The sequence below is a fragment of the Telmatherina bonti genome (assembly GCF_933228915.1).
Source record: "Telmatherina bonti genome assembly, chromosome: 11".
In the NCBI taxonomy this organism is placed as follows: Eukaryota; Metazoa; Chordata; class Actinopteri; order Atheriniformes; family Telmatherinidae; genus Telmatherina; species Telmatherina bonti.
In genome coordinates this window covers 21,259,755-21,281,106 of record NC_136629.1, presented here as the reverse complement: position 1 = coordinate 21,281,106, position 21,352 = coordinate 21,259,755, and the positions used below count along the sequence as shown (strand labels likewise).

General features: G+C 38.8%; 1 protein-coding gene across 3 annotated transcripts in view; it reads right to left on the bottom strand.

The window, feature by feature from the left end:
- Positions 1–21,352, bottom strand: part of macrod2 (mono-ADP ribosylhydrolase 2) — a 393,923-nt gene that overhangs the window by 311,837 nt on the left and 60,734 nt on the right. The gene's annotated exons all lie outside the window — the stretch shown is intronic.

Below are 21,352 nucleotides of genomic sequence, written 5' to 3'. Positions count from 1 at the left end.
GGGATGCCCATCTCTGCAGAAAGCAGACTATATACGCCATACTCCAGGCAGCACACTTAATGACATGGTCGCAGCTCACTTTTGCTAGGGCCAGTGAAAAAGTGCACACGCAGTAGCAGCAAAAAGGGTAAATCAGATAATTTTACAATAGAAAGTAAACCATTATCTCAAAGCGAATGTTAAGTTTACACATTTTAAGTTATATTCTTCTGTTATAGCCTATATGTTTTAAACAAAAAGCACAATAATTTGAGTATTTAGCATATACATAGAAAAAGAATATAAAAAGTATCTAAAGCCACATGCATGCACCCACAAGCTTTTAACACTATGAAAGCTTTAATTACAGTAAGGGAAGCTGCAGAAAGCTGCAAAAGTGATCCAAACCTTAAGTATACAGTAACTCTACTCTGCACACTAAGTGCAAATCACATTAAGAGGAAATCAAAGTAAACAGTCTACTTTTACAATATGGGACAGTAACAGCTTCCATATGAATGCTGTCAATAGTTTTTGTTCTTACTCTGAAATTCTGCCTTACATCAGTGCTAAGCTTTGTGGTAAAAGCATAAAATGTGCAGCATTCTACAGCATAAAAGAGAAATGAATGTGCTACTTATCTATGGAAATTACCGTACTTAACCAAAAACAACAACAAAAAAAAAATATATCACATTTCTACAATTGTCTTGGCTGTCTATGCTAAAATTGTGTCTCAAAATTTAGTTTCTTAATGATGAACTAAATGGCTCTACAAATGTTGTGAATGGAAAATTACAGTTTTTACAGAGCTGAGTATCCAAATGTCAAGTAATGGTAATAACCTCTTGAAATGTTCCAAGGTTTTTGGTTTGTTTTTTTTTTTTTTGCTATTTTTTAAGCCCAAAAGGAACTGAACAGTGTGTTAATGACCTACCTAGAATTACTTTTATGTACCAAACTTTTTGTGTTTAATTTATGCCTTTTAGGCTGAAGGAAATGGGTTTGTAGTAACTGAGGTATGATGATCACCAAAACATTCGGAGGATGAGCAAGCCATGCTCAGATATTCAGTCGCTTGTCTGAAAAATTACAGCCCAGCTAAACCACAAAAGGAGCATCCTTTTGTTCTGACTAAGTGAAAAATAGCATGTTAAAAAGAGCAGCTTGATGCATTTTGGCTCATCAAAGTATGCAACAAAATTGATGGAACCCTATGTGACCTCACTTATTACTTGTGTCCCTTGACCCATCGGTCCTCTTAAACAATTCCTTAATCACTCTCATGCTCCCACTGAGGTCAGATAACTCCCTAAACAACACAAGCTGTCTGATGCATTTGTCACCTGTGTGGCACACACAGAACTTAATGATGTTTTTCTTTTATGAAAAGCTAATGGGGGCAGCTGCACTGTCTGCTCCAAGCTTCTGTTATGCCTATTGTAAAGAACTGGTCAGGCAGCCGGTCACATTTGCATTCCTATAGATGCTCGGATCAAAGCCCTCCTGGATGACCTCACCTCTCCCAGTAGCTGCGCATGGTTTTTCTCCATCAGCACCATTAGCAGGATCAAAAAGTACAGGCTATGTGCCCCATGAATGATACGAGGTCAGTGAGGTCAGGTCACACTTAGTTCAAGGATCACAAGAGATGAAAAATTGAAGCATATCAATGCCCACAAAATACAGCCCATCAACATAGACTGATGGGCAACGGGTCTACGATGATAATGCTCTGCTTAAGAAAGACCCTATGGCATTTCTTGCACAGCATTCGTAACAGACTACAGAGAAAGCACTGAAGAGTCAAATGTTTCACTAATATATTGCTTTAAAAAGCAAGCTGTGAAGGCGAGCCAATGATTTACTAGAGAATCAATTCCACTTTCTACATATGTATTTTCAAGTCAGATGCTAGATCAATTTTATTTGACATGTTAAAATGAGATAATTTATTGTGCTATAAAAGAGGTTTGTTGCACCAGGCTAAGACCACATCAACAGAAACTTGTCTATAATATAGAATATCAAAGTTAAATATGCTGTTACTTAATAACGGAGAAGATGGCTTGTTGAACCCGAGCAGATTGTACATTTTGTTATAGAGGAGTTGGGACCAAAATAAAAGCCAGCTGTTTTTAAACTTTTTGGAAAACAAGCGTATTCAACATAGATGTCAGCATATCAAAAACAACCACATGCTCAAAGCAAAAATAAAAGGGGTGCTTGCGGTTCCCTCAACCTCCCATCTTATTGGACACAGAATGCGAATCAAAGACAACCATAATTTAATGACCTTTCAGTGGTGAGCAATGCTGATGTCGAAAGCCAAACTGAGGCCACGGTGCCTCCCACAAGCTCTGGTGCTGTAACATCAAATCTAAAACAAAGTACATACAAAGTATGTTTTCAAAGTATGTTTTCATCTGGAAGGTACCAGCCAAAAACAGGCTTGTGAATGCTCTCTTTGCTTACTTTCAATGCATGCGGTCCTCTCCCCATTCAGCAATACTGAAACATTTAGACAAACTTACCCATTTATCCTGCATGAGGACATGGGTCCAAACTAGGAACTGGCACTTCAACATTTATATTCCCTTGTCTCTTGACATAAATGACTGAATTGTGCCAGAATTAAAACAAACTGGACATGTAAGGCATGGTACCACATCTGTGCAAGGCAACGCAAGTTTACTTGTATAGCACAAGAAAATTCAAAGTGCTTTATGTAAAATATTAAAAATGTTACAGATGGTGCAAAGAACACATTAAAAATAGTAAAAGCCAGCAACAAATTTACAATAAAATCTTAAAATGATTGAAAAGTTAAAGGTTACAGTGCAGATTTTATGCATGAGAAAAGGAAAGTAAATTAGGTTTTCTTTTTTAAACAGAAGGACCGGATGTTTTTTTTTTTTTTTTTTTTTTTTTTACATTTTCAGCCATCTTCATCATTCAGTCATGATTGCATTTGACAGAAGGCTCACGACAACTCATGCGAATATCTGCATCTGTGACTGTGCTTTGTTTGTGTGTGTAATTCCGAATGTTACAGTCGTTATGATTACTTGTGCTTCCCTGTGAACCTGTGCACACACCAACTACGATTAGCATCAACAGTCACGCTGACTGATGCATGGTTACATTGATTGATACATGTAGAAGCAAAATAACCTGAAGTCATCACTTCCCTTCCTCCCAGCTGTCCCTCGATTGTCATATGTGACATTGCTGCTCTTGGTCACAAGCACAATCTGTTCTGGCAGTAAAAGAGCAGAGAGGTGAAAACATTGTACGGTGTGAAATGTGTCAGTGTGAGTGATGTGGCCCTATGTGGGGGTGTTGTCCTCTCTCCTCCATCTCTGACTAGCTCCCCCCAGCCTCCAGGCCAGGACCCTCTCCATCTCTTCACATTACTCAGTGACCTGAAACCACAAGGCCAAAAAACTTAACCAGCTCCTCCGTCTTCTTAATGAATCCAATTTTTTGCCTGAGAGCACAAGGCATGCACATATATCCATCGCAACTCGAAATTGGCTGGCATTAATATAAATTAACAAGAGGCACCACCATCAAGACTATGCCACCCAACAATAGTAGATAATGGCAACACTTCTACTGCAGTGTATGAAGACAGCAACTTATTGCACACCCAAAACATGCAGAGTCAATAATCTAATTTAAAACGGGCAATAACCAAAACAAAACCAAAGGGCTGATTAGTGTTGATGCCATTACACTATGAATTATATGCAATATGTTATGAAAATATCCATATAATTGACTCTTTTCTGTGGCAGCCATTAATTCCTGTCTTCCATTAAGTGGTTTAAATGATCTTGTAAGAGGCCATGCATCTCCTGATGCCCTTTATGAGATCAACGCTACGTCCCCCTTAGAACTTAATCGACCCTCAGTCTCATTTGTCTACAAAGTCTGATGCAGGGGAATAATCATTTCATTCTTAAAGGTTCTGAGGAGTCCTACTTGTCCATTAGCCCCAGCAGGTTTGCGGCTCTGCAGTGGAAAGCTAAAGCTCCCTTTCGATCCATTCTCCTCTCTCATTTATGTTAAGCCAGCTCTGAATGTCAGTACAGTATTTGCATGCCAATGTGGCTCTGTCTGCAGCTCATTATTTCCCGACGTTGACAGTCTAATCGCATGCAAGTTTAGCCCACTTTGTAAATCTAATACCTGCTACAGCCAAGTATTACTGAAAGCAAGCCAAGGTTTGTAACTCCAAAGTGCATCTGCACCCATCTTATTCACAGGTGTGAAATGTAGAAAAAGATGCAACCTGATATAATCAAGACTTTTTAGAATGAGAGAAAACATCACAGGCTGAGCATCAAGCAGCACTTTCTTGAACAAGTCTTTTAAATATCACTGATGTAATGAGATGGCCAATCTAAACTGAACCAATTACATACTGATGCTTTGATTTTCACACATTCATAAGCTGGACTTTGTTCTCTTGTGATCTTTCAGTAGGGCAGAATTTCAGCCACAGCAGATCTAACATTACCCTTTAGACAGTCTGACCTTCGGTCAAGAGCTCAATGCGTCTCTCCAGAGAAGTCTATCCTGTCTTTCATTCACTAAAAAGAGAGGTACTCTGGTGTTCAGCAGCTGGCATGTAGACATCCATTCAAGGGTAGCCATGTTCTGCTTCTTCAAGTAGTTTATTCAATGGTGTCAATTTTTAGGATTATAAATACATCTTGTCTCATCAGAGTGCAACAAAGAGAAGACTGTCACTTTAAGGCCTCATGGCTTCACAATCCTACAGCATTCCATCACAAGAGCATAATGGTGCATTAAAATGGGGGGATACCCATGACTGACTGAGCAGCGCACCACAAAAGGTGTGATGTCACATCGAATCGGTCTCAAATTGTTTATCATCTTTTCCAAAGGTTTGGAGAGGGACACAAGAGCATTAAGCAGGCTGCATCCCACTTTCAGAGGTGTAGAAAAGTGACAGAAGTATCTTTCTGTTGCTGTTAGTTTTGCACACAACTTGAAATTGGCTGAAAAACTGTAAATGGAGAAATTGCCCCAGCTAATGCATCTAAACACACACTGACACTGTCAAACACAGATAAAAAAAAAAGAAAAAGAAAAAGAAATCAGACAAAGTTTAGGGGAGAAGCCACCATTGGGCAAGGGAGGGTGGTGGGACATAAGATTAATTAAAAGCTGCCAGCGCTGTGGTTTGCTGATGACACACAGCCACACGATTACTGAGATCTCTGTGTGAGTGGAATCTGCTCCCACAACTCATTTCCTCCCCATTGAGGGGGTGATTGGGGTGTGTGTGTGTGTGTGTGTGTGTGTGTGGGGGGGGGGGGGGGGGGGGGGTTCATTTTCCATTTAGGAACTCTAAAAATCTAAATGGGAAATAAAAGGCAAGGAATGAAAGCAGAGGAAGGATTAAGTAGAATTTTTTTAGTTTCTAAATAAATCAGTGGAATCTATTTCAATTGAGGGGAAGACTGGGCATGTGGGAGGGGTAGGTCAAGGAATGTAAGCCACTGTAATCCTAAACTCACCACCGCTTAAAACCTGCTCAAGTTAGCAGGGCAATGTGTGTCTCTATAAATGCTATGACACTCCAGGAGCTTAAATCAACATCTGGCAAGGGAACCATGTGCATTTCTAAGCATGTATTGTAACCCTGATGTTTGTAACCAGTTCATTGACACAATAATCAAATAATTCAAGCAAGTAATACACACTTAAAAACAATCTCTTCAGCTTCTGTTGACTAGATGAGATGATAAAGAAAAAAGCTGTGATCATTTGGGTCATTTTGGGATGTGGACTGCTAAGTCATTACCAATGTAGCTTTACTGAGAGAAACAGCCACACAAGGTAAACAGTTACCTGCACTTAAAATTTATCTTTGTTTCCAGTCAGGTAACTCATAAAAATCTAGCACTGTCACTCTGAACGTTAATTGTGATTAATATTGGAGCAGCCATGTGGAAATACAAAACGTTTTTGTAAAGTTTTCTATAATGACACTAACTGGATTATTATTTTTTTTAAATGTTTTAAGTGTCAGATGGTACAAACTATGGCTGTATTATTATTACAAATTATTGCCAAACGTAGTCAACCTCACAGAGTAACTAAGTAAATCTGCATTTCATTATCACCTTGCAAGACAGTAATCAGAAAAGGATTTTTTTTATTTATTTATTTATTTTTTTTAGCAAGAGCTGTGTTGAATGGAGATTTCAACCTCATAATGAAGATGGGAACCCAAATGGATTCTGATGTTCTCATGACTCATGTTAAATTGAGAAGTATGGTATACTTGAGTCCTTCCCAGGCCTGACGCAAACCCATGTGATTATTTTTAGATCTATGTTGTTTATGCCAACCATCCCTTATATTTAACTAACCTATAATAGTCTGTAAAACTCTGAAAACTTTTCTGTCATTAAAATCTCAAACATACATCACAGTTTTCACTGCAAAGAGCAGCTCCATTCAGTCTAGGGAGTCATGCTTCAAAATAACTTTGGTATAGACCAGATGTGGGTGCTGATATAACCAACAGGTTACTACAGTCAAGTGAAAGCATTCCTCGAACCATTCAACATACATCATTTCTCTGACAAACTTGGCTATGAATGTATGTAAACACAAAAGTGTTTCAGTTGCTGCAGAGCAAACAGACCAAATTGATCAAGTGTGACAAGAAACATTTGTGCATAAAAGCTGGTAGCAGAGCAGGATTTATTTATTTTTGCAAGGGTGTGTTTGTTGGGTAATTTTTTTAAGCCTAAAATAAAATGCTCTTCACAATTTAGTTTCAGACGGGCGGTGCAACCAGACGGCATGCTATTTGCATGTGTCATGTCCTAGAACTTATGTTTGCGCTTTCGGATGTTCCTAATTGCAGGTTCAGTAACTTAATTTACTGCAAGGTTGAAAAGTAAAATAAAAATATCTTGGGAAAATTCATAAGACATTCCATGTGTTGTTAGTGTCGTGAGAATGACAAGAATCACAATCAGGCTGAAGTGCTAAAGGTTACACTCCTGCCACAAATGTCTTTAACAAAAACTCTTATTAAAGGTGATAGCAGCAGTGAAATCAGCCTCCTGTAGACAAGGAAGACAGCACTGGGGCTTATTAATTGACACCTCAGAGTTCCTGTAGAAAGAAGATCTCAAAGCGAGTAGAAGTTTATAAAATAAAAACCATCTACATATCCATGATCTCGGTTTGGCAGTTGTCTTTTCTGAAAATTAACATTATTAATTGATATACTGTTTCCTCACACTCTTTTTTTTCCACTACCTAAAGGCCAATTTCCACCCTGAGGATGTGCGCCACAGACTCCAAAGCTAATCGTTGCCATTTTGGCTCATGCCGGGTATGCCCTGGCACGTGTTAGAAGCTTATATAATGACTGTCCCAGAAGTGCCTCATTGCTCCTCAGCACCAAACATGCATACTGTGTCTATTTTTGAAGAGCATAAAACATGACAATTTTAGCAATTCAGGTAGGACAAGACAGAAAATCAAACATGAGAGTAGCATAAAGTATTCAGTAAATTTAAAAATAAGAGCATGCATGTAGATTCTCTATCATTAAACAAGCCTACCTGGTGACACCAGCTTAGAAGTAAATTAGTCAGGGAGTCTCAATATTGGGTTTTTTTGTTTCTTTTTTTTCCCCTTTTCCCCACAATGGACAATGAGATGTTCATCCTACAGGTGCAGAATCACAGTTAATATATATAATAATATACTTAATATATAAGCACATGTTTTAAATGCATACTACTCATTCAGTTAGGTCAGCTGCCTATGAACTGCCATTGACACCTACTAAAGAACATGTGAATTTATGTTTCAGTTACACAGACAGCATTTACAGGCATTGCGTGTCTGACACACTCCCAGTGTGAGTTGACGTGCGGTGGAGGTCAGAAAGAAACTGGGATTCAGCAGGAACGCACCACACACAGACTGGTGGAAATTGGCCGTAAGAAACTAAAGATTGTGAGCACCTCACAAATTAAAGCACTTCAGGAGTCAGATGAAATTTTTATACAACCAGAGGCTTTCTGGCTACTAATAATTTATCTCCTTTAATATCCAGACATTTCATTTAAGCACAAACTTAAGCAGAAGAGGAGAAGAAGCAGCAGTGGAAGGTTCTACTTTCAGAAAACACTGCTGGGAATGCTGGCAGGCCCATTCTTCATTTCATAATTATGCTGGATTATTATTAGCCAGAGACACAACTGACAGAGAAGACATACACTCATGGAAACTGCACTAATGAAATAAGAGGATACTGAGAAAAGCATGCTGCACAAATTGTCAAAAGGATTTTACTTCATGTGACAGAAAGGCCAAACCAGTGCCTCAAACTTTGTAGGAAAATACCAAAAATAATCCAATTTTTTCATGTCAACTTTGGTTATGTTAATATGGATGCCGACATTCCCTGCACCCCCGTATCTATCTTAACAAGAAAACAAAGCAAAAAAACTGCCTGTGTTGCACTCCAGCAGCATACGGCCAAATGTTCCCAGACTGGTGCTAATGTGACAAGGGTGATGGCTTTTGTGTAGGGTCACCAGAACTTTTCAATGGCACCACGAGCTTTGTCATTAATCACCTAGTCACCCAGTTGTATGTATACATGACGTGAGAGCAGGGATCTTTAGAAGGGGGCTGAGCCCTCTAACATGGACTCTTGGCCCTGGAGCCCCAATGGATTTGAATGAAGAGATCCCATACATTCATAGTTACCAGGTCACTAATCAAATTATGGTGATAGCTAGCAAAAGCACAAAGGACAACAGAATTCATTTAGTATCTTTCACCTCCATTGTCTCTCTGGCAGGGTATCACCAGGCTCTAGTATAAATAAGTAACCCCCTTCTCCTCTCAATTTATTTGAATGCTTTCAAATGAATGGGGTGCCTTGTGAGAGAAGCATGAATTAGGAACAAAGAGAAGGTAATCTGGAAATCCTGACAACATAGTTGTTATTGCAAGAAAAACTATGCAAATGCAAATCATCAGTATGAGCCAGATGGCCAAAGTTTGGGCTAATTCGGTTGGACAGACATAAGTAATGGCTCACTTTATGAATATAGCTAAAGGAAAACACATCTACAACAAGCATGCAAGGAGACATCTGTCCATCCGTCACCCAAGGTGATTATTTTGTTACATGTCCCCTGAGGTGACTAAATTAAAAAAAAAAAAACCCCAAAAAAATAAACCATGACCTTATCTGAGACTGGACATGGTTTGTGTGGGGCCATTTTCATATGTGCATGTCATTCATGCACATACCACAACCCTAAGGGATGCAGTGCCTTTGCTGTGTAGCATCTCAATTAATCCTGTGATGACAGAGTGGATCTGGCAAGTTATGTATCTCATAGGGCTGGGTTGAAAGGGGAGTGAGGAGAATGAACACGGCAGTGGGGTTATTGCCAACCCCACCCAATGGCATTACATAGTAAGCAGCAGGTTCACTCTTGGACAGGTGCTCCTTCTAGGGTCACCCGCCAACTCCCTTACCACACAAAGCTACCGTCTGTCAACACAAATCTGACCCCCATGGCTAGAAACAGAGAAACACATGGCCTCAGTTGACTTGTTAAATGTGCTGAATTTCTAATGAGTACAGTCATAATGCAATATTCACCTACGTTTCAGCTTCCTCTGTTACAAGGTGAAAATGCACTAGGTGGTGATTTGCTTAGATTGCCTGCTCATCCCCCCAGACTCCATGTTTTATCCAGAGGTGCAGTTTATTTGAGAAGCTTTAATATGAATTTGACAGAGCGTAGAAGATGTATTATCACCACTGGCTTCTTTGCTTTGTGAGATTTGTCATTTCAATGACCATTAGAAGTAAATGTGATTTGAATATCAAGTTTGTTCTACGTTTACGTTTTCTAAAGACATCCTTGGGAAATACAAATATTTTCTGAAGAGGATTAATTGAAACTTTTAATATGGTGGCCATTGTTTCTTATCTTGGAGGGGGTTAGGGTGGTTGACTGACCACATTGGTAGAGAAAGTCAATATGGCCTCCCTCTACCGTATTTAATTGTTTTCAGGCAGAATACTAAACACTGTGAAGGTGAATAATGTGACCATATTTTTATGAGAAAATTGCAACTCGTAGTATATGACCATCACTTTATTAGATAAGTGCCAATAATGTATAAAAAAAAGCAGGCGAGTCTGACTCAGAATAATGTGTGTGTGGAATAATGACAAATAAAGTCATATGATGTACAAGGTCAATAGAGCCTCAAGCTGCAGTGCTTATAAGACAAATCCCTACATAAGGCACCATTAAATAATATAAACCCTGCTGTGTTTACGTTTATGTTGCTCCTTCTCTGCCAGTCACAAGCTGTACCTTTTAACTTACAAAAATCTTACAGAAAGCCATAAGAACATGGAAAATAAAATGTAGAGCATCTTCCAAACTAGAGGCAGAAGGCTATTTTTTCATTTTTAAACTGAAATATACATGAGTGTGTACAATAGGATCTGTGATTACAACAGAAAGATACATCATTATTAGAGGGCTAGTGGAAACATTACTGGTGAGTGCCAATCAGAAGAACAAATGGATGAAATATTGAACAGATACTCAACCAAGACAAAGAGCCCCATTTGATGACTGTCACTTAAGAGAGAGTAATTAGGTTTTACAACAGATTCCAGAGGCTGCTGACAAAGGAGCTAGGATCCTCTCTTAGCACTTGTGAAATGAGAGAGACATCGAACATTGTCTGTGGTAAAGAAATCTATTGCTGAGATGCTCAAGTGCTTGAGTACACAATACAGTCAGACTGCTTCATTTGTACTATGATGGGGGTATAATAAATTATTGAGGAACAGAAAATGAGAGAAACCAGGCTAAAATGTGCAGAGAGGAGATCCTAAACTAAATTAAACAATTGTAGGACAGGAAAACTTGGACAGAGTGACAGACCATTAACCACACTGGAAGAGGCTATAAAATTAAAGTTATGTTAACTTGAGACATAATATTCTTTGTTTCGTGAGAGATGATTTAGGTTTGGGCGTGCTTGTGAGAAAACGAACATAAACGATAAGATGTCAAATAAATAAAAAGTGATCTGCAGGATATGTCCTGAAGGAGTGTAAGGAAAATGCAGACATCATTACATTTTGCTGGATTCATTTACAAGCCTTCCGGGGCCTGCTGCTGAGAAGCATCCTCACAGCATGATGCTTCCACCACCATGCTTCACAGCAGAGATGGTGTGTTTGTGGTGATGTGCAGTTTTTGGTGTCCACCAAATAGTGCTTTGTATGATGGACAAAAAACTCCATTTTGGTCTCATCAGACCAAAAGGCCTTCTTTCATTTGACCATTGCTTCCACAACATGCCTTTTGGCAAACTGGTCAAGATTTCAGATTAATTATTTCTTGTTGCCATTCTCCAATAAAGCTTTTAATGGTGAAACAGTTGTATGCAGAGTCTCTTAAAACTTGGCTCCTGAAACTTGTAACTCCTTTCAGAGTTTCCAGGTGACCTTTTTCACCAGTCTTCTTCTTGCGCAGTCACTCTGTGAGGGCGGCTTGGTCTTACATATGCCATATTCCTTTCACTTCTTGATTATGTATTTAACTGAGATCCAGGGTATGTTCTTTTGTCCTCATGTTTCAGTGGTGGCCAGGAACAATGATTAACCAGTGGATGGACCTTCCAAACACGTGTCTCTTTATACTAAAATCATCTGAGGCGAAACCCCTCCAGCCAAGGGATCTCTATGCCCTCAGTTGTGAAACTCCTAGCACAAAGTGACTAAATCTCTTTTGAATTAGTTCACTCACTTTAAAATGGGTGAATAAAAATGCAATCAGTAATTTTATATGTGCTCATAGGCTTTAGAAAAACTATTTTAGTGTACCAGGCATTGAAAAAAGAAAATTTGAAAACCATCAACCAGTTGCAAACATTCAAAATAAGGAACCTTCAAGAAACTTTACAGTGTTTCAATATTTCAAAGTTGAGCTGCTGGTACAATATTGGAAACATCCTTTCAAGTTAATCAAATAAATTTGAACAAGGCCAAGAAATGATTTCTAATTTGTGTAATAAGCAGTCGACTAAGTTCTCTCAAAGACCCGTCAAGAGCTTCGACACACCATATTCAGTCTGCAATAATTCTGACAATATTTCATACTGAAATAGTTATTGCATTTCATTTCAGAAGCTGCAGCAAGAAGCTATAAGAGATTATGATTGGGGCAGCAAAAACAATATTGTCAGTTTTTTCACCAATTAAAAATAACAATAAGTATCCAATAAACTGTCTTATAGACAAGCGGTAAGAACAATAAACCGAAAAATAACCAAAGTGACCACTAATTAGGGGACAATCACTGTAATTTAAAACACGAGGCAAACAGTGTGCACCACATATTACTTTATTGGTGATGTTTTATGCAGGTTTCATTAAATACTCATTAGATTTCCATTAACAATTTTGTGTCCTGTGATTTTAATGGTATTAAGTAGAAAAAAAGAAAGTGTGACTATGTCCAAATGAAGGTGCTAATGTTCTCATTGTATGACGATAATGTACCTGATGAGGCCATTTCACGGACTGGCTTCATTTTAGCCGATGAGCTTCATTAGTCTCAGCCTCCAAGCTGGCACTTAAACTGCATGCCCAAATGGTTATCAAGTGCTGAGAGCCATGCCGGGACCCATACCACACACAATAACTCTCCAATATTAATTAACATCAGTTGTTCACTGATTTTATTGGGCGATACCTTTTTTAATTGACACTTGCAATGACCGACAAATTTAAAAGGTACACATCTCTGTAGGAGGACACAAAAGACAAATTAAAGTCAATTAGTTGGAGGCTAACTGAATAACGGGTCGGCTGTGCAGATGAGAGAAACAGTCAGGCTACAGGGCGCTTTGGCTCAGACAGAAGTCCAGACTATGGGGAGACCCAATGTCTGCCAATGTGAGATAAGGCGAGTGAAAAGACCGTGGCGGACTGCCTTGTACTGTTGCTTTAGAAAATGGAGTGGAGAGAAATGGTCGGGGTTAGGCCTGCAGCAGGATCAGTTTTAAGAGTGCTCTATTCCTTATGAGGCCCTGTGATATGTGTAGAACAGACAACTTTTGTTCTTTATTTACGTTTTTGTTGGCTTGGCTGGGATGAATTATGGAGTCAGTTTTGGTTTGCAATTGGGTTGATGTGGAGGTGGGCCAAGACGTAAGCGAAACCCCAGAAGCCTTGTACCCCAGACGCCATACAGTACTTTGTGAGAGTGTTTTTGTGGAAGAGACAACAAGTCCCTGCCAACGTGGAAACTGGGGTGAATGTTCCTGGCCTCAGAACGAGCACTGAGGCCAGCTGGAGTGAGAAGGAATAAAGGATCAGAGCAAAGCTTTAGAGGTGTTTCCTCACTGTGACTTTATTTACTTGGCTTTTGAGTGCTTGGAAGTAGTATGCAGACACAGCTACCAAGGTGCATAAGTTACTCCAGCAAATAAAAAGAAAGAGACTGTGCCAAACTCTCGAGATGGTATCTCTAATGTGAAAACATCTACAGATTCAAAAAATTTTGACATATCCTTTTAACCAAAAATGTGTTTTTGCTTCTGCTTAAAATATTCATCTTGGCCATAGATGCAACAGTTCCTAAGTTTAAACTCTGTATGAGCAAATAAATTCGCACTCACGAAAAATATGCCAACGTTGTATGTTGCTAAAATGAAGGCTTCAAACTCTCTTTACTTCTCCACAATCAAAATGTACATTTGGAAATGACAAGTACAACAAGATCAAAATATGTAAAATTACCAAGAGATCACAGGCTGAGAAAAAGCAAGGACGTCTTACAAACTCTGGCATAAATGGACCGAGTGGCAAATGCACCACAGACAGAAAATAGAAACTAACAAACTAATGAAGACGTGAATACATGTCATAAGATGGAAAAGGGACACTTGCTTTTCAAGCTTTGTCACAGTTGCTCATTTACAGAAAATATTGTGTGAGAAGTTAAACTGGTAAAATATGCAAAATGGTCTGACATGTAAACTAAAACTCCTTTATGATTGTGGTTCCTGCCTTCAATCAATCACTGTTCTAATAAAAAGCACACAACAGTGGATGTATATTCATCTCCATGTCAGGAACAATCAAAATAATTTAGCATGACTTTAGACAGTGTGGGGGAGTCAGAGGAGCAAAGTTTTTGACAGTGGAACAGAAGCAATGTAGATTTCACATATATGATGGAGAAGAAATTGAGATAATATGACAGGATATTTTCATGTTGGTGGTAAATTCAGCATCCATCTTGGCATCATATAAATGTCCGTCTTTCTTTTTCTTTCATTGAATCAGTATAATAATAATAAATGGTAAATCCAAAGTGTTGACTGGGGAATAATATTTATGAAATCCAAAAACATGCCATGGGTCTTTACAATACTTTTCTTTTCCTCAAAGAGCCTTTTCCCACTACCTGTCTTGTATTGTGACACTAACGTGTGTATGTGAGGAAAGAGTGATGAAGTCATGAGCATGAGAGCATGTCAAAAGCTGAGCACAGAAAGAAAAATCACTGCTGGCACAGTACAGCAGTGTTTGGGACCATATGCTAATGGAAGTATAAGTTGGTCACAGAAAGGATTATGTTTACACCTTGAAGCCATTTTCACAAATACACAGAATTCCTGAATACTCTGGACATTACCCACAGCAGTCGCCAGGCTGAATGCAGATGACTATAGCAGCTGATCCAATATAAAAAACAAAATCAAAAGCCAACAACAAAAAAAAAAAAAAATAAGAGGACCAGCAGTGAAAAATTTCATCAGTTTATTCTGCCATCCCCATAGTCCCATTTGGCATGTTGTTTTAAGGGCTGCTTCGACATATCCAAACAGAACAAAGTCTTTTACAAACTAGAAAAGCAAACGCTGCAAGATAAGCCTTATGCTTCAATATAAACATATCTGGCACTGAAAAGAATATAAAAACTGAAAGCTCGATATTAGTGGAGTTTTTTTTTTTTTCTTTCAAAAAGTCTTCAATTTAGAGAACTATCTTGAGGTTCAGGCTCAGAAGAGAGAAAGAGGAAGACTCTCCTGGGACTTCATGTATTAAGGATTGTTTCGCTTTCATACTGAAAGATGTTGGACGGCCAAAAGTGGAAAAGTGCGTGCGCCCAAAAACATCAGCTATGAATCATTCACTTGTTCCTGCACATCTTTTCCTCATACATCGCAGCTGATATGGAACTGAGCACAGCTCCAGGACCACCTCGTCTCCTCCCATTAATAAATATGCAAATTACAATAAGACCAAATAATAGAAACACACCAGAAACATATTTCTATATATTTAACTATCTATGAATCTGATATGGTTGAATGAAATAGAGGGAAGATGAAATAGCCGGCACACACTTTTAGCATACTGACGATAGGAAGATGCTTTCCCAGCATGCTTTGCATTTGTTCAGAATGTGTTCAGATCTACTGAAATATTATAGTTTTGCAGTAATCTGCGTTATTCTGCTTTAGTGCTTGTTTGGTTTAAAAAGTGACAGTTTTTATGGAAACAATGAACTTAAACTTTGGAACAGAATTATTTAACCCTTAGGATGAGAGATGTTTTTGTTTTTTTTCTTTTTTATCTGATTTGATTCGAAAATAAAATTGCATGTTGCACTTCCACTGACAATGCTGTGGTCTCTAAACAAGAGGCTGTGAAGTGCAATCCAGTGCTGTTTACAAACAATAAATGATTTATTAAAACAAATACACAGAATGCTGTGGGGTGTAATCAATGCTAAAATAAAACAAAAACCAGCAAACACTACTGCAAGCAACTAAAAGTCCCCATGCACAAACGCAGTGGGATGCGAATGTCACGTCATACCATCACGGTCCAAATCAAGTAAACGACAAAGCTACTGTAAAAAATAAGTGTTGCAGCCTCAGGAAGAGGTTCAGTGATGATGGAGCTTCCATCATCAGAAACTTTCTGACTTCCTGCCAAAATATTTAACAAAGAGTAAAAAGTATCATCATCATGGACACCATCAACAGCGAAGGACGAGGAGGTGGACAGGTGAGGGCAGTGTCTCTGCTGAAGCTGTGCAACAGGAGGCAAGAAGATCTGAGACAGTTTGGATCTCCGCTGCTGTGGGACACTAGTCTGATGACATACAGACCATCACTGAACTGGAAACGACGGCGGACGTTGGGAATATGTTGACAGAATCATGCATTTAAGAACTTATATCAAGTGTTTTGTTCTTAACTGTTATAATTATGTGAGACTGCACTGCATTCTCAGTGAGAACAAGCATTGCATGTCATGAGAGTACATGTGTGTGCGCTTCATAGCCAGCACTCGTGAATGTGTGTTAACGTCTTCACGTTACATAAACAGATCAACTGTGCACAGATCCATGCAAAGTAGTTTTTTGCACATCTCACCATTTCCTGACATACGCGGAACATGGCGTCTGAAACATGTTGATGTGTTGGCAGCATTCATTCATCCACGAGGCACCTGCTCTGGTCCATACAGTCGTTAACCTTTCTCCAGGAGGGAAATCATATGCTTTCGTCTTTCATTCTGTTCACACATTTCATTAACAAGCTCCCTTTCATTGACTAATTCCCATTTCAAATTCACTCTTTGTTCATTGGAAGCAGGTTTAACCTCACAAATACCTTCTTTTGTGTTTATTTTTTAATAATGTCCCAAGTAAATGAATTAGTAGAACGCCATGCTGTCCAGGTTGGCACTTTAAAAAAAAGAAAACGTATTGCAAATGCATTTGTGCTTTTTCACTCCAAAAGCTGGTGTCTTGCCTTGGAATTTTTCTCCTTTTCGTGTTCCTAATTAACATCTGTTTTCAGGGGGGGATTTAAAATAGGCCAATGAAAAAAAATTGCTAAAGGGAGTGTTATAATGGCCTTCTCATCCAGTAAATTAACCTTGGATGCTTATGGTACTAAAATCTAACAAGTTTATTATCAATGAAGGCTCAAAAAGATATTAATAATGTTACAGAAGAACAATGCTGAATATGAGGTGTGACTCAAAAATCCTGAAAGATTTTTCTTACAAACTTATTTAATTTTGTTGTGTCTAATGACAATGTTAAAACCTAACTAATAAATATGTATGACAAAATCTTTTTTTTAGTTAATTTCTCTCAGTCTATCATCTCATTTCAGCCACCAACACCCTTCTCTCTGCAGTGTATCTTCTGTTCCAACAGAACAGCTAAATTTACCCACAATTCATGCCAACAATTGCTTCCTGCAACTTGTCACAGTTGTATACTCCTCAGAACTGCTGACTGCAGTTGTGCCTGTCAATAAGTGCGGATTTACAGCATACATAGGGAGGGTATGTTTGAAAATATGCCTTTTGACTTAAGGAGCACAGACGATTAGGCAACAGGGATTTAACTTCCTCCCACCTCTCATCACAAAGGTGTAATTAAACACGTTTAATGTTCAGTGTCATTCTTCTTCACAGGGTTTTGGCATAAATGCATGAAAATGAGTACAAATGTTTTAATTGATATATTTATATATATAGTCATTTTATTTTGAAAGTAAATTATTAATAGCCGTGTCGCTCACATTTAGCTATGAAACACTTGTATCTACTGTCTGACGAAAGCACATCAACAGCTAGGGATACATGCACCACCATGTCAAACACGGCAGCCGACGTTTAACACTATCCTTTTATTCAATAGCCTCAGTCAGTCCATCTCAGTTTGATGAGGGGCTAGAGGAAAGAAACATGACCCAATTCTTAATTGGTAATGGTTGACTACACTGCTGACATCCAGCTAGAATAGTCAGTGGTATGAAATTGCGCATCAGACGCACAGAAAAACTGATATACAATGTCTCTTTGTGTGTTTACTTTCCAACAAGATAATTCAACTAGAGAAAATGAAGATGAATTTCTGTGTATGTGTGCATGTCTAAAAGCAAGTGAAATAGACTACAGTAAGCTGAGAAGTGCATGCAGCCATACAAGCATTTCCCAATTACCTTCCATACAGGGTTTTCATTAAGTACTTCCACATAAGAGTCTGACTGCTCTTTGTCTCCATAACCGTCTAGAGCTAATCAAATTCACAAGCCGTCTCAGAAGCCATCTCAGTCTCCCATTATCATTAATCTGGATGGCCATCTCATCGGCACCGTGGTTAGCGAACAATGTTAGGGCCAGAAATTCAATTTTCCGCAGTTAGCAACTGAATTGGTGATCAATTGTAGCATCTCAGAAATGAAGTATTGTCAAAGCAGGATACTCCATTGTTCCATTATCGGAACGCTCAGATGAGCTCCTGAATCCCATTAATAAAGCGTCAGTACAGCAGCAGCTGTGCATCACAGTGGCAAACACTGAAGCTGACCGTCCCTGTTATTTCCACTATGGGAGAAAGTATGGAATTATAAAGCAAAAAATACCTTTACAAGATGAAAAATAGCATTTTCAGCTGCATGCAGGATGCAGTCACCATGGAAGGAGTTCTACACCACAGACTTTAATCGAAAATATATTATGTGGGGGAATAAGTGTCATAAGAATATGAAATACCATGCTGTGGGACTGAAAGAGATATAAGGTTTCTGTTTACTATGATGATGAGAGGTATTATCAATGGAAGGGGGCAGCAAGACAAAGAAACACATTCCAATTTAACTATCCCACCTATGTTCAAGTTACAGACCCACTGTTCAAGACAAATTACTTTCTATAAAGATTAGGGAGTTGAACATTTCTCATATTACTGTAATCTACCTCATAGTGAGAAAAATACATTCATCTCGCCGAGGCATGTGTTTGATCTCATTTTTGTTTACATGTGCACAAACAACAGAAAGAGCACAGAGGATGTATGTGAGACACAAGAGGCAGAGATGTAAAAGAACAAGAAATGGCAGGGACACGAGTAGAACAATGAGGGGTGCACGTATGTGGCTTTTTACTGAATCTTATAGAAGCAGAAACAATAACATATTACATAATTTGCAATGTTTGGTTTTTTTTTTTTTCCTTTAGTTTACTTTCCCAAAGGAGGAACTGTTAATTCAATCCATTACAGTTAAACAGGGGCAATATGATATAAATGTAATGGTTTATTTTAATGACCTTGACAGTGTTGTTTGTTACAAAATTATGTAAAAGTATGAAAACAGAGCAGCACTAACAAAACCTGCCAGGCTTTTTGTGGGTCTGGAAGCGTCCCGAAAAGTGGAGTTGTTGTGAGGGGAAGAGAAATAGCTGTTATGTGTTCGAATAACACCAATCCTTTCCTTGCTAAAGGACGCAGCCAGACACTGTCTGACTACAGAGGGTCTGTTGAAACCAAGAGTCTGCCAGAAGAGCTTAAGACTTTTTTTGGGAAACATGCAGCACAACAATACTTTATTTAGGAATAGTACACAATTTACATTTGATTCTCTGCAACTGAATTAAAAAATTGTGTTCAAATATTAGGATTTTGTTTTTCGGTAAAATTGAAAGCTTTCAATAAATATTTACTTCTACCAAGATTGTGCTATTATGATTTAATAAAATATTACCATTGAAAAAAAAAAAAAAAAAAGACACTGGGAAATAAATTTCATTTAATTAAAAGGGGAATGCATGATTTATTTTTTTCTTTTCCAGTCAGCTTTACCACTCAAAGCTCAACATGTAAATGTCGCCTCACTAATGTGACAATTTGGCATCACTGGGCAGCGTTTAAGCACAGATCACATAAAGAGCGTGGATTAAGATGTGAAAAAGATAAAGACTTTACATCCAAACTGATTTTTATCTCAAAGTCTAAAAAGCAAACTCCAAACCATGAAATCCAACAACACACTGGTTTCCCAGTACTACCCTGTGAACCCCACCACCACCATGCCCCCAACCCTGCTTTCCATACAACCCCTCAACTGTCCAAAAGAGAAGGGGGGAGGGTAGATATGAAAGCGCTTATTTGTTGGCCTTTGTGCAGAGAACTGCCTTGTCTGTGCGTGTGCAAGACTTGATCACCAGCTCGCCTGCATTCTTGCAGTTGTCAGCACTCGTATCTTAGTACCAGCACAAGGCAAACAACATTTGTCAAAGTTCTTACTGTAGATATGACTTGGAAGAACGGGTTTCAGAAGAAGAACCCGCTGCTAATTTCAGACATGACAGACCTTTTAATTATGTTACAGCATCATGGAAACGCAAATTTTTACCCGATTTGTAAGAAGGCAGTTTAAGTTCTGCTTGGAACAGAAAACAATGGTTCTGTCAAAAGGGTGTACTTTCCTGCTTTATTTCTAGATACTTGCGGCACCTGGATATGCGTGAATCAATGTACCCTCCATTGTATGAGCTCAGTGACGGTCTTATTCAGCTCTACCCATTTCCTGAGCTTTTGTTTCCAGCTTGTTGCTGAAGATTCAATGGGTTATGGATAAATATGAAAAGCAGATGTGGCTGCCAACAAAATGGCATCCTTTTTCTCTGCATGTGTAATTTTAGGTTTTTCTTAAAAAAAAAAAAAAAAAAAAAAAAAAAGATACAACACAAAGGTTTCGCAGGAAAAACTACATATGCAAGAAGAATCATGAGTAAAAACAGGATGTCTGATTGGAAACTTCCATAAATCCAGCTACTTCAACCTCAACATGATTTTATCTCTTCTTTCCATTTTAATAAACAAACAGGGAGAAAAAATCCTGGAGCCCATTAACTCTACAAAAGTAAAAACATGCAAAACGTGTTTTAGAATCACTTCATTTACACTTATTCCCAGAAGTATTGGCAGCATAGCCTGTAAAGCCAAACTAGATATGACTGAATGCAGGATCTGAATAGGTTTCATAGTTGAGGAGTTAGACACACTGACGCACAGAAAAGAGGAGCTAATGTCATTAGGATATGAGGGGGATGTGGAGAGAGCCAGAAAATACACAGGACAGCGGCGTCCTCTCTCCTACTCTGCTGGACACAGACTAAGACCCCCTTCGAGGACACTGTGAACTGATCCTGATTATCACAGTGGGTTTAATCCTCAGAGACCAGCACTGCTTGGCTGCCTCCCTCCCCTCCAAAAAAAGACTCACTTCAGTGGACAGAGAATCCCAGACACTGTGCCCCTAAACTGTGAAAACTCTCCTTACAATGGGGACTGCGAAGAGAAAAAGACCCCAAATCCACCATCTTCCCACATCCCCCCTACGCTCTTCATCGTCACACTTGGGAAAGCAAAGGAGCAAAGCCTCATCCCAGGAATCCTGCTCAATATCCTGGGATTAGCTGCAG